Here is a 12,912-nt window from a genome sequence, read left to right on the forward strand (position 1 = left end):
ACCACTGCTGCCCACAGGTCACAGATACTAAGCAGATGAATGAATGCTCTTAGGTAATTTTTACCAAGCATAGATACTCAGTGGGTGCTGGAGTTAAGTCCCTGTTGGGTGTTGCCAAAAACTGAGGTTTCCTTCCTCAGAGATATGTGCTATGAAATCCAGGTGCCTACTGTGTAGGAGGCACCTAGAAGCTTCTTTCATTTTGTCTCATTTAACCAGTCACCACCTTCTGTGGAGGTATATCATCTCCTTAATTTGTAGGGGAACACTTAGGCCTCAAAGGTTTATGAATTATTCATGGTCTGTTGAGCTAGTAAGTTAAAAGTGGGACTTGTACCCAAGTTAGACTGACTGCAAATCCTGCCTACTTCCCATTCCACCTGTGTGTCCCAAAGTGACTCGTTTATAAACCACCTTCATAACTTTTGCCCCAGCAGCATATGTACCATCTGCAGGATTCTTTAACATTTTTAATTTATATTGATTCACATATGAAAATGTAAATGTAAATGTACTTATATAATAACAACAACAACAATAATAATAAAGCTTTTTATCACCATGGAAAAAATCCAGTACTGATTGGAACAAATTAAAGGAACAGCAAAAATAATCTACAGAAAGAAATAGTGCTATTAATCTAGCTAGCTACCGTTATTTGCAGAAGGTGGAACTTGGGAAAATGGTGTTGGAAAGGTGTTCAAGACAGACTACCTCCAAACTGAGAACTTTTCCTTGAGCTAATTAAAAGGATGGAAAGAGATATGGAAAGGAGCAACTTTCTCTCTGAGCCAGAGCTATTTACTGCTGTGTCCATGCATCATTTAAAACCATCTCGTGTCTCCCACATGCTACCAGCGGCACATGTCTCATACTGCTAACACCGGTCTGCCTCTCATGGATCAATCAGTTATAATATTGTACCCTCTGGAAGCATAGGGTTAGTTTGAGGAACTCGAAATGCTGTAGACACCAACTAACTCATTTTCCTAGCTCCAATTTCTGCCCTCATTATCCCTGCTGTCACCAAAAACACAGATCTTGCTAGGTCATTTCCCTGCTTCTAATCTTTGGTTGCTTGTCTAGGATGGCATGAGTCATCTGGCCCAAACAGGTCCCCACCAACTTTTCCAGCCCAGTCTTCTGCCTCTTCTAACCTTGTCCTCTAAAGACTCAACAGCTCTGGGTTACTTGTCACTCCCCAGATTTGCTATGGTCTTTTCCATCTTTGTAAATGGAGCACCCTCCCCCTGGAATGCCTTCCCTCTTGCTATGCTTCAAGACTCAAATCAAATGTCACTTCCTTTGGGAAACCTACTCTTCCCAAGAGAGTGACACCAGCCTCTTCTGAAGTCCTAGAGAATATTGTCTTTTCCTTAATTAGAATTATTGCTTTGTAATCGGGTCCCTTCTTTGTATTTGCTGTGTTCACTTGACTGTAAGACCCTCATAGATGCGTATTTTGCCAGGCATCTCTGTCCTCATGTCTCGCCTAACATAGAGTTTGTGGTAGGTAGAATTCTGAGATGGCCCCAAGATCCCCAGCCCCTGGTTGCTCAAACACTAAGGCTAGGTACCGCTGTGAAAGGATATTGCAAATGTAATTAAAGTCACAAATCAGTTGACCTTAAAATCTGGAGATTATGAAGATTATCTGGATAGGCTTGATCTAATCATATGAGCCCTTTATTTTTTTAAAGATTTTATTTATTTATTTGTCAGAGAGAGAGAACACAAGCAGGGGGAGTGGCAGGCAGAGGGGGACTCAGGCTCCCTGCTGAGCAAGGAGCCCGATGCGGGGCTCGATCCCAGGACCCTGGGATCATGACCTGAGCCAAAGGCAGCCACTTCACCAACTGAACCACCCAGGCATCTCATATAAGCCCTTTAGAAGCAGACAGGTTTTTCTGGCTGGTTGAAGAAGAAGTCAGAGACATTCAAGGCAGGGGAGGGATTTTATGCAAGGGATGTTCTCTGTGGCTAAATGGAGGGTTCCAGTGGCAAGGACCCAAGAGCCACCTCTAGGAGCTGAGAGCAGTCTCTGGCTGGCCATTAACAAGACAACAGAGACCTCAGTCCTACAACCACAAGGAAATGAGTTCTGTCAATAACCACGGAACTTGGAGGAACACCCTGAGATTCCACACCAGAACTGCAGCTCGGGCCCACACTTCGTTTGTACCAAGTGAGACCCTGTGCAGAAAAGCCAATGGTGCGACGTCCAGATGTCTGACCTACAAGTTGTATGATCATGAATTTGTGTTGTTTTATGCTGCTCAGTTTATGGTAGTTTCTTACACAGCAGTAGAAGACTGATAAAGGACAGATACTGAGTAAATGCTGAATGAACACATGAATGGGAACGCGCTCTTTGGGTGGTTACAAATGGCAGGGGAGGGAAGGCTTCTCCTTACCCCTAGTTTCCATGAGGAGGGGTTTTCGGTAAAACCTTCTGCCTTCTGCTTCTGCTTCTCAGTCTCTGGACACGTGTGGCTCTGCTCCACACATCCTCTCAGGGGCGCTGCTCCTGAGGGCCCAAGTCTCCTTAGTTCTGGATTTAGCATGGGTAGGGACGCCCCTCACACACTACCTTCATCTTTGTGGGTACATCAGCCTCATGCTGGGTTCTGGATAGACAGCTCACGCAACCAGCAGACTACCTTAGTCTGTTCTGGCTGCCATAATGAAACACCATAGGCTGGGGGGCTTAAACAACAGACATTAATTTCTCCCCATTCTGGAGACTAGAAGTCCAAGACCAAGGTGGCAGGAACATGGATTTCTTCCTGAGGCCTCTTTCCTTGGCTTGTGAGAAGCTCCCATCTCATGGTGTGCTCACATGACCTCTTCTTTGTGTGTATGCATCAGGGTGGGCCTAACGTCATCTCGAGGGTTTTTGTAAGAGGGAGGGAAAGGGGTAGAGTCAGAGGCAATGTGACAGTGGAAGCTAAAGGTCAGAGTCTTTAGCTACAAGCCAAGGAATACAGGCAGCCTCTAGAAGGAAGAAGAAGCAAGAAAATGGATTCTCCCCTGGAGCCTCCACAAAGGAATGTAGCCCTGCCAACACCTTGGTGTTAGCCCCATAAACCCCTTTCCAGACTCCTGACCTCCACATCTGTAATGTAATACTTCTGTGTCGTTTTGAGCCACTAAGTCTGTAGTAACCTGTTATAGGAACCATAAGTAGGCAAATACAGGTGATGTTGGTGATGCTGTTGCGGGCAAGAAGCCTTCCAGATGGAGCCCAAGTGTTCTGGACTTGTGTGGACCAATAACTTGGGGATGATAGATCCCCAGAAGATGGCAGTGTGGACAGAAGACACCAAAGGTAAGAAAGTGCTTGTCCCCTACCCCCACCCCCCCACCTCACCCCACATTGATATCAGACTTCATGAATGTTTCCCAAAACTTGGACCATCCCCTCAGGAGCTGAATTGCCTGAGGTGATGTCTGCCACATTGGCTGAATGGGAGCTCAAAATACAAATGAAATCACATTATAGAAATGAAAGAAACTTGATTCTTGTATGCCTGAGTTGAGATTTCTGATTTATAACCAATGTGCACGTCACAGATTGTTCTTTCTAGGGTCGTGGGTGTATCTATATAGTGGTCCCATGGACGTACAGACACCAGGACCTGTATTGGTCTGTGGTCCTTTAAGAATTGATCGGAGGTGAGAAAATTAGAATATTAAGTGGTTTTTAAAAAATTAGAACTTTTTATTTTGAAATAGTTTAAGATTCCCAAGAAGTTGCAAAAGTAGTATAGGAAGATCTCATGTACTCTTCACCCAGCTTCCCCCAATGACCCTGGTACATTGTTCAAAATGAAGAAGTTGATGTTGGTACAATACTAGTACCGGCCTTATTTGGCTTTCACTAGCTTTTTTTCCTGTGGTATTTAAAAAAAAAAGGTGTTTTTTTTTTTCCTTTTTTTTTTTTGTCCTATGAAATTTGAAGTTTAGTTTTTTATGTTGTAGTTATTTCTTTAATTAAGATTTTTATTTTGAGATAATTATAGATTCACAGTCAGAGGACCCCTCATGTTGCCCTTGTAGGTCCATATCCGCTTCTCTTCTTTGGCAACCATCAATCTGCTCACTGTTCCTATAATTTTGTCATTTCAGGATCTTACATCAATGGAAGCATACTGTATGTGACCTTTTAGGACTGGGGGTTTTCCACTCCAAATAATTCTCTGGAGATTCCAGCAGGCTGTTGTATGTATCAATAATTTGTTTTTATTCTTGAGTCGTATTCTTTGATATGGATGTGTTACAGTTTATTTAACCACTTACATGTTGAAGGACATCTGGGTCTTTTCTAGTTTCTGGCTATTCTGAATAAAGATGCTACAAACATTTGTATACAGGTTTTGGTGAAACTTAAGACTTCATTCATCTGGGATAGATGCCCAGGAGTGCGATTGGTGGGTCCTACGATCAGTGCACTTTTAGTTTTGTAAGAAACTGCCAAACTGTTTTCTTGAGTGGCTGCACCATTTTATAATTCCACCAGCAATGTCTGAGTGATCCAGTTTCTCTGCATCTTCATCAGCATTTGAGGTTGTAAACATTTTTTATTTTAGCATTTCTGATAGGTGTGTAGTGGTATCTCATTGTGGCTTTAATTTGCATTTCCCTCATGGCTAATGATATTAAACATCTTTTGATGTGCTTATTTGCCATCTGTATCTCCTCTTTGGTGAAATGTCTCATTGTTCTCTTGCCCATTTCCTAATTAGATTGTTTGTTTTTATACTGATGAGTTTTGAGAAGTCTTTATATACTCCAAATAACCCTCCTGTGTTGGATATATGGTTTGAAACTATTTTATCTGACTCTGTAGCTCGTTTTTTCATACTTTTGGCATGGCCTTTGACAGAGCAAAAATTTTAATTTTGTTGAAGTTCTATATTTAATTTTTTTTTTGGTTTTCAAGTATTTGGAGATTTTTCTGTTATTTCACTCTAACTAATTTCCAGTTTGATTCCACTGTGGTTGGAATCTTTTGATCCCCTTTCCTTGTGACAAGGTGGTGGTGGTGTGGGTTTTTTTTTTTTTTCAATTTTTTATTGTTATGTGAATCACCATACATTACATCATTAGTTTTTGATGTAGTGTTCCATGATTCATTGTTTGTGCATAACACCCAGTGTTCCACGCAGAATGTGCCCTCTTTAATACCCATCACCAGGCTAACCCATCCCCCCACCCGGTGTTTTATTTTTTAATTGAAATATAGTTGACACACAATGTTACATTAATCTCAGGCATACAACAGAGTGATTCAACCACTCTATACCTTATGCTATGCTTACCACATCAACATAGTTACTCTTTAATGAAAGAGTACTCTTTAAAGGAAAGAATCAAAACTCATCTCCTTTGGAGCACTTGGGAGGAGAACTTCCTGATGCCCCTTCTGATAACTGCAGAGCTCCAAGGATTCCGCACAACTGGGGATAAAGCAGCCAGTCCTTCTCTGACCTGATTCTGGGACATGTCTCTGATAAGTGCCAGGGTGGGTGACTGCCCCTTCAGCAGGCCAGAGTTCCCACCGACAACTGGATGGCTCCCAGGAGGGCTGGGAAGGCACATCCCAACTGGGGCCAGGTGTAGGACTCTTGTTTCTCCTTCCAGCTTAACCTCCTGCCTGTCAAAAATGCTCAATTAAAAAAATGCTCAATTACATTGTTTTGAAATGTCCTCACGTTATGAGGATGTAGCATCACTGCCTTTTTTTTGCTCACTGCTGCATCTTCAAACACTTGGAATTGTGTCTGGATCTGGCATATAGATTCTCAACAAATGTTTGTTGAATGAATAAACTCCATAGTTGTATTCATTGAACTCTAAATGTTATTAGGCAGGGACCATTTCTACCATATTGGATCTCTAAGGCTTCCTACAGAACCAGGCACATAGTATGTGATCAATAAATATCTACTGAACTGAGCTGCTTCTGGGATATTCCTTAATTCCTTAGAGGAGTTGCTGTGGCCTTGTGGCGAGGAGCAGGGTTCAGAGTCAGGCAATCCTGAGTGGGAATACTGTCTCTGACATTTTCTCTCTGAGGTTCATGTGGAAGGACAACTCTTTGACCCTCTGTATCCTTTGTGAGTGATAGGACTAACAATTCTCACTGAGTTACTTCAATCCACTGGTTGTTGAGAGGGTTAAATTGAAGGCCCATAGCACTTAATAAATGGCAGTTATAAATACTATTGTTGTTGATGGTATGTCTAATTTCTGTTTCTTACACAGATAATCATGCCCATACTACTCAGCTAGGTTTTAAATGGTGATATGCCAGGCAGAGCTGGACAGAGCCTGAGCTGTGTATCCAGACAGTAGTCCTTTGTCTAGAGCCCATGGACGGTGATGTGGGTATTTTGAGAGTTACCTGCAGGTTGTAGAAAAGCCCACTGGAAATCTTAATCCATCCTTGATGAGACTGCATTTTGTGTGTGTGTGTGTGTGTGTGCGTGCGTGTGTGTGTGTGTGTGTATGTGTGTTGGCAGGGAGGGTTGCATTGCATGCTGATGAACGAGGATTGATAGTCACACATGACTTCGAGAAAACAATGAAGTGATCATTACATAATAAATGCTGTCTGGTAGACAAAGTATTTCAATCCCTGGGAGTTGGGAAGGGAAATAACCAAAGGGGCCTTAATGTTGCTCCTTAAGGACTCGCAGTCTTTCCCTGACAGCTGGAGCAGAGAGGTAATGAAGCATAGTGGTTACTCTTGACCCAGATCTCTGGGAATGCATCCTGACTCCTCTACTTACTAGCTGTACTTCCTCGGGCAAGTTACCCTTCCGTCCTCATCTGTGACATGGAGATATGGTGGTAGTGACCATGTAATTAATGGTGATCGTGAGGACTAAACAAACCAACTCATGTAAAGAGCTTGCAGTCACCCTGGGGCTTGGTGGATGCTAAGATGTGGTATTTACCATTATTGGCTAATCCCAGTTGCTCTACCTTTCTCATAGGTGTTGTCCTCCAGCCAACGTTCTGGCTCCCCTCTCAGTGCCGCCATGTTCTCCTGACTCAAGCTGGTTGTGGGGCATAGGTGTGGACCCAGCCCTCACCTGGGGTCGGCCATGACAGTGTAAAGGGAGGATGACCTCATCCCCAGGAATACTTCCTGATGACCGCCAGCTTCTACTTATACAGCCCAGCACTGGGCTTGCTCAGAGGATGCCTACATTATGTATCTGTGACACCATCAGCTTGTCAGTCACCCAGAGCCTGGAATCATCCTCTGCTGTCATCAAGTGGCCTGGGATTACAGCATGTTGGAGCTGATATCCAAACCTCAAAAGCCTCTCAATCTTACAGAAAGATGCAGTTGCAACCATGATCAATGTAAGAAATATCGAAAAGCCCAATATTTGTGAGCCCTTGCTAGTTTCCAAAAACATGTCTACAGACTCTGTCTCTGTCTCTCCCTTTTCACGGTCGTCTCTTGCTCAGACTCTATGAGGACCTCCTAACCAGTCCTGCTTCTTGTATCTTTGGGCATCTCCAATCTCTTCTCTAGAGCAGGGGTTGGCAAAATTTCTCTGTAGAGGACCAGATAGCAAATATCTTAGGCTTCGCAGGCCACAAGTCCCTGTTTCAACGGCTGAATTCTCTTATTACAGCACAGAAACGGCCTGAGAGGATACGTAAATGAACGCGGGCAGATTTGTCTCAACAAAATTTTATGTGCGGCTGCTGAAATGTAAATGTCATAAGATTTTCACGAATTAGGAAATAGTCTTCTTTTTCCTCTTTTGTTTTTTTAAGGCAATTGAAAACTGTTAAAACCATTCTTTTTTTTTTAAAGTTTATTTATTTGTTTCTTTAAGTCATCTCTACACCCAATGTGAGGCTCAAACTCATGACCCCTAAGATCAAGAGTCACATGCTCTTTGGACTGAGCCAGCCGGGCACCCCTAAAACTGCTAAAACCATTCTTAGCTTGTGCACAGCACAAAAATAGGAGGCGGGCTGGATTTGGTCCAGGGGCCATTGTTTGCCCAGCCTCGCTCTAGAAGGATTTTTCAGAAATGCGCTATAACTGCTATTATGGAAGCTGCCGTGCAGCCATCTGCTGAGCGTGTACGAGGCACCAGGCACCAAGCTAAGAGCTCCCCTGGGATGCCCTTGAACCTCATACACAGTACCAGAAGCACTGTTTGCCTCCTTATTGAGAAGCAGAGGGCTGCCCCAGGGCACCCAGCCAGAAAGCAGGAGAGCCAGGACTTGAAGCTGGTTGTCTGAGCCTGTGCCCTGCTCTGCCCTGCCACTCTGCCTCGGGGAGGACTGCAGTGGCTTCCCCCTGCATCTGGAACATACCCCTTGGCCCTTCCCATGGTTCAGGGAGGCTCAGGATGTTTTCACCCCCACCCCCGCCCAGGCTTCCAGCTCTCCCCTCCAGCTCGCTGCTCCCAGTCATTTTGATTGTCTTTTGGTTCCTTGAACTCTCCAAGTTTATTTCTGGCTCAGACCTCTCACCTGCAATGCCCCTCCCTCCTCTGTTGGCTAAGCAGATGCCTGTGGGTCTGAGCTTAAGTGTCCCCGTCTCGGAAAGGCCTTCTGTAACCTCAGCAGGATTCGCCTCGCAGAGCCAGTTCTCCACTGCTGCTGGATTTATGACAACAGGCGACTGCATAGCACTGTATTGATTTCATGTCCTTCTCCCCCGCTAGACTGTAACCCCATGACGCATGATGAGGGAGCCTCGCTGCTGGACACACCTTGTTAATATGTAGTGTGAGCTACGGGCCTGACCCAGAGTAAGTGCTCTACAAATATCTGGAGAGTGAATAATAGCCACATACACTTTGCCTCTTAATCCTCTCCATCATCTCTGGGAAGTAGTTATTGCTACCCCCACCCTCAGCCTTATTATAATCAAGGAAACCTGGATTCAGAAACATCAAGTCATTTTTCCAGGGTGACACAAACAATTGTCAAATTCAAGGTCTCTGATGCTGTGTCCAGTGACATTATTAATGTGCCACGAACATTCCTTTATGGTTATTCATATGTGTGTATATATTTATATAGATAATTTTTTTTAAGTAGGCTCCACACCCAACATGGGGCTTGAACTCATGACCCTGAGATCAAGAGCCACATGCTCTACCGACTGAGCCAGCCAGGTGCTCTATACAGATAAATTAATTTGGGTGAAGGTGCCTAAATTCAGAAGGTGCATAATGGGATGGAGCAAAAAGTCGTCCCACCTCTGTCTCCCAGGCCCTGAGATCCCTTTCTGAAAGCAGTCGATGGCGCCCGTTTCTCATCTTTTTAGAGACCACCTCTGCATATCCAGGAAAACATCTGTATTTACCTTCCTCCTTCCCTATATTTGACATACTGGCAGCGTAACATACATGCTGTGACTACTTTTTTTTTACTTAGCAATATGTTGCAGAGATTCCTGTCATGTATTCTGACATACGCCTTCCCTATCCCTGTGGATAGAGCTTTATTCTTAAAATTCTTTTTTATGGCAGCGGAGTATTTCATCATATGCGCATTCCACAATTTCTTTAACCATTCCCCCATGACAGACATTTGGGTTGCTTCCAAATTTTTTGCTGTTACAAACAATGAGTAACTTTGTAAATATGTCAATTCACACATGTGCCAGTATGTCTGAAGGATAACATTCTAGAAGTGGAACTGCTGAGATAAAGGGCATGCCACAATTTTTTCTCTCTCTAATGTCTGTCTTTTCAGAAAGCATGACGCATCATTTCTAAGATTCACACTGACCATGACAATTGGACCACGGTTATGCCGGGTCAGCGTCTAGAGAGAAAAGCTGGTGGAGGAGAGCTCCCTTCCTAGGGGGATCTGAGAATCAGCCAAGTGCATTCTCCACACCCCCCACCCCCACAACACACACCACCCCTCCATCCTGGCTCTTCAATTAACTCTCACTCCTGCGGATTCAGTCTTTGAAAGGCAGGCAGCATCGTATGGTAGAATCAGCCTGGGATCCAAGATCAAACACACCTCAAATAAGGGACCTGCTCTGCAATTTATAAGCTGTGTGACTTAGGGAAAGTGACTTCGCCTTCTGAGCCTCAGTCTCCTCACCTATAAAAGGGGGCAAATGATTCTCACCCAGCTCACAGGGTGGTTGTGAGGAGTAAATAAACCAATCCCCGTGTCACAGCAAGCCCACCATATAGGCAAGCGAGTTATTATTATTATCATTAACTTGGAGGTCGTAGAACCTTAAATGACAGGTGTTGGCTAGACATGGAAGGGTTAAAGCAGCGAGAATGAAGGTCTGGGAGGGGGAAGGAGGTAGGGCAAGGCAATTGCAGTCCCAGCAGACTAGAGGTCAGCCTCAGGCCACATGGTGCCAGGGCCAGGGGTGAGAAGGTGACGTAACATCTCCAGAGATAACCTTTCTCTGTTTCCCAGCTTAGCTAGAGCCAGCTCGGTTAATGGTTAAGTGAGTGGCGCCTGCAATGTGGGTGAGTGTGGAAGGCCTTCCTGCATACTTGGGACTGAACACTGAACGTAGCCAAATTAAAAACATCCTCGAAGTAAAGGCTCCCAAGGTCGTCTCTGCTGGAAGAGCTGTGGAGACTGTAATCAGGAGCCAGTTCCCCCTCCGCTGGGGAGAAGCTCTTGATATCTACTGGGATATCTTCCCCATCACAGCTGCTCCTGTCGTCCCTCTCTCCTCTGTAGTAGCCACTGTGCATCAAGTGCCGGGGACGGGGCTAACAAACTGGCATGCGTTTTTCTCTTCTCAATAACACCCTGCGGGAAATACTATTCCCATTTCGCAGATGAGGAAAACTGAGGCTCATTGACGTTAATTGCCTCAGACCCCACTATGAGTAAGCCCGGAGCTGGAATTTGCACCTAGGTCTCCGGGAAACCCCAAATCTGGATCTTCACCCACTGCTCTATAATGCGTACACCCTCGCCACCAGGAGCGCCACCTCTCCGTCAGCGTCACCTTCAGCTGCCACCACCATGACTGCGATGCGTATTAGCATTGTCATCCTTAGCCTCAGTTTCACACGGGTCATCTTGATCATATTCCTAACATGCGATGAGTATCATGAGTCCATTATCTCCATTTAGTAGATGTATTCAGTGAGTTACTCTATGTGTGTTCAGAGCAGTAACTGGAACGTTCTAGCCTCCCAAAGAGTCTTTGTTTATTGTGATTAAACTCGATTACTACTACTACTATCTAATTTTTTTAAAAAGATTTTATTTATTGGACAGAGAGAGACCCAGCGAGAGCAGGAACACAAGCAGGGGGAGTGGGAGAGGGAGAAGCAGGCTTCCCACTGAGCAGGGAGCCCGATGCGGGGCTCGATCCCAGGACCCTGGGATCATGACCTGAGCTGAAGGCAGACGCTTAACGACTGAGCCACCCAGGCGTCCCACTACTACTATTATCTTAATACTGCCCAGATCAGACCCGCTGCAAAGTCACTGGGCCCTGGGTCCAAGCTCTTTTCCCAGACTTCCCCAGACTCTAAGGCAAAAAGGGGTGTGGTCCTTGCAAGGTGACCCATCTGACCTCTGCCTGTCAGGCTTCTGTCAAGGATCCCAGAGTTTGGACCCAGTGACGCTGCACCCTTGAGACTCATGTTTGGGCTGAGCAACCTTCCTTGTCTGCTTAAGAAACCTTTGCACAGAGTCCTACAATGAGACCACGAACCCAGCCCCATGGAGGCCGGCTCCCCGCTGCCATCTTGGGCGGGTTTGGTGTTCGTGGCTGGTTCCCTTCTGGGTTGCTGTTTCCGCCCGGGGTGCCCCAGTCCCCCTTCCCGGAGTGTGCATCTTCCTCCCACCTGGGCCTTCTCTCCTCTCACCAGCTCCTTTCTCCAAGACTCCTCCCTTCTCCTTTCTGTCATCTGAATTACCTGCCACTCCCCCTGCTCCTCTTAGAGTTTTATTTTTTACAAGTTAAGACCTGAGGTTTGTATTTCCGTGATGGTTTTGCCTCACTTGTGCCAAGCCCAGGTCCTACAGGACTTACTGGGCACCTGACTGGAAAAGCTGACCACTTATTGATTTTGAGTGCAGTGGTCATAACTTTCCCGATATCACACAGCCACAGCAGAGGGGCGTCAGAGGAGGCCAGGGCAAAGCCCTGATCTGGCCGGGACTGAGACCTTCCCTCCTTTCCCTCTGGGTTTTCCGAACTCCTGAGCTTATAGTTCCTAGAGAAGGCACTGTAAAGATACACGCACAAGGGGCAGACATTTAAAGCAAGAGGTGTGTGTGTGTGTGTGTGTGTGTGTGTGTGTGTGTGTGTGTGTGTTTGGGAGGGGGCATGTGCTCACTGCCTGGCTGTATGCTTTCATGCATGCACGTGTGTGGGCCATACCCAAGTGACCACCCATATGGAATAGTTTGAGTAGGTAAGAACAGTAGAGCGGGGCAACCCTGGGGTCTAGTTCTGCTCCCTCCCCCAGCAGCCCCCAACTATCATTCTGTGTGGGAGACAGAATACAAGCCATGAAAAGTGTGGGCTCAGGAGTTAGTTTGCCTGGGTTCAAATCCAGTTTGTCAGTGGGACAAACTGGTTGGTGTCTCTGAGCCTCAGTTTACACACCTATAAAATGGGGACGTCATTACACTGATCAGAGCGGCTGTCGTGAGGTTGCAATGAGATGCGCATCAGGTACTAACTATCCCAGGTCTGCAGGTGAACGTGGAGAAATCGCAGCTGCTAGTTTCTAAGTGTATTTTATTAGGCCACTAATTGTTCCTAGCCCTTCTCTTTCTTCTGTGACCGTATCTGAGGAGAAAGGCCGAGAGATCTCGGAGCTGCTTAACCTCACCTGGACCCTCTCCTGGTCTGACCCGCAGACTGGATTTGCCCATCGGAGTCACGTGAACAGGAGACAAAATCCTTGGCGG

The 12,912-nt window shown here is 45.6% G+C and overlaps 1 long non-coding RNA gene across 1 annotated transcript; it reads left to right on the forward strand.

Moving 5' to 3' along the window:
• Nucleotides 1-1,259: 1,259 nt before the first annotated feature.
• On the forward strand, nucleotides 1,260-7,772 carry LOC114211096 (uncharacterized). The gene is made up of 3 exons (XR_003609660.2): nucleotides 1,260-3,675; nucleotides 4,129-4,221; nucleotides 7,002-7,772. It is a non-coding gene; the product is annotated as an uncharacterized LOC114211096 (long non-coding RNA).
• The last annotated feature ends 5,140 nt before the right edge of the window (nucleotides 7,773-12,912 follow it).

The sequence above is a fragment of the Eumetopias jubatus genome, unplaced genomic scaffold (assembly GCF_037043125.1).
Source record: "Eumetopias jubatus isolate StellerSeaLion01/CBP00866 unplaced genomic scaffold, mEumJub1_p1.0 scaffold_4, whole genome shotgun sequence".
Taxonomy (NCBI): Eukaryota; Metazoa; Chordata; class Mammalia; order Carnivora; family Otariidae; genus Eumetopias; species Eumetopias jubatus.